The following is a 1,550-nucleotide window of genomic DNA, read 5'->3' on the forward strand; positions in this document are numbered from 1 at the left end:
CCCTACAGTCATTATAAGAAAAGAAGTAATAAAGATTTGGGCAGATGATCAGAAATAAATGAAACAGAAAATAGAAAGACTATTGTCTTGAAAAAATCAACAAGACTACAAATTGTTTTTCTGAAAAGATTAATGAAAATGGCAAACCACTGGGAAATTTAACAAAGGAAAAGAGAGAGAATATAAATAACACAAATAAGAAACCAATTGGGCGATGTCACAAAGTAACCAACAGAAATTAAAAGGACAGTATCAGGATACTATGAAGAACTATACTGCAACAAATTTGAAAATCTAGAAGAAATGGACAGGTTTCTAGAAACATACTACATACCTAAACTGACACAGACTGAGGTAGAAAATTTCAACAGACCCATAACAAAAGAAAAAATTGAACAGGTCATAAAAAAACTACCACTATCGAGGCGGTGAAGCTAAGATCCAGGTTCTGCAGCGGGAAGTGGAGGTGGAAAGACGGGCCCGGGAACAGAGGTATGAAGGTTATTGAAAACCAGGCCTTAAAAGCTGGAGAAAAGATGGAACTCCAGGAAATCCAGCTCAAAGCAGCTAAGCACATTGCAGAAGAGGCAGACCGGAACTACGAGGAGGTGGCTCATCAATTGGTGATTATTGGAGAGGACTTGGAACGTACAGAGGAAGGGACTGAGCTGGCAGAGTCCCGCTGCCGAGAGATGGATGAGCATCTCAGACGGATGGCCCAGGACCTGAAGTGTCTGAGTGCTGCTGAAGAAAAGTACTCTCAAAAGGAAGACAAATAAAGACTCTTACTGATAAACTCAAGGAGGCAGAGACCCGTGCTGAGTTTGCGGAGAGACCAGTAGCCAAGCTGGAAAAGACAGTTGATGATTTGGAAGGTAAACTGAAATGCATCAAAGAGGAGCGTCTCTGTACACAAAGGATGCTGGACCAGACTCCGCTTGACCTGAATGAGATGTAGAGCACCCCAGTACCCCCTGCGGCTGCTCCTCCCTGGACCCCGACTCCGCCTGAGGCCAGCCTGCCCGAAGCTGACCTTTAAACTGAGGGCTGATCTTTAACTGGAAGGCTGCTCTCTCCTCTCGCTATCCACCCTCCCTCCTTTCCCCATCACATTTTTTTTTCCCTGCCAACTATCTCTGCCTCTCCCCAGGGATTCCAGCTGGGCTAGGGGCTGAGCATCTTTGGGAACAACATTTAAGGGAACATGAGCACAGTGCAAGTGTCTTTAAAAGCATATTGTGATGTACACATTTTGTAATTACTTTTGTTGTTGTAGCAGCCATTTGTAAAACATTCCAAATAACTGCAGCACTCTGAAGCAGCAATCTAATCCCTTTCTCACTTTCGGAAGGTAGCTTTTCAGCTTAATGCATATTGCCCTCTCCATAGAGGAGGGAAAGAAGTATGAGCCTGCCTTACTGAGAGCCAGACCCAGCCAAGGGAAAGACTCCCACTACGGAAAACCTCATTGCTCTGTGCAAAGCACGAGCCAAACCAGAAAGGTGATTCCAGGAGGAGTTAGCCAAAAAAAGTGTTTAATGTGCTGTTCA

General features: G+C 44.3%; 1 pseudogene; it reads left to right on the forward strand.

Moving 5' to 3' along the window:
- Positions 1-482: 482 nt before the first annotated feature.
- LOC103213572 lies at positions 483-958 on the forward strand (annotated as a pseudogene).
- The last annotated feature ends 592 nt before the right edge of the window (positions 959-1,550 follow it).

The sequence above is a fragment of the Orycteropus afer genome, unplaced genomic scaffold (assembly GCF_000298275.1).
Source record: "Orycteropus afer afer isolate SDZICR_OR568_19922 unplaced genomic scaffold, OryAfe1.0 scaffold08921, whole genome shotgun sequence".
NCBI lineage: Eukaryota > Metazoa > Chordata > Mammalia > Tubulidentata > Orycteropodidae > Orycteropus > Orycteropus afer.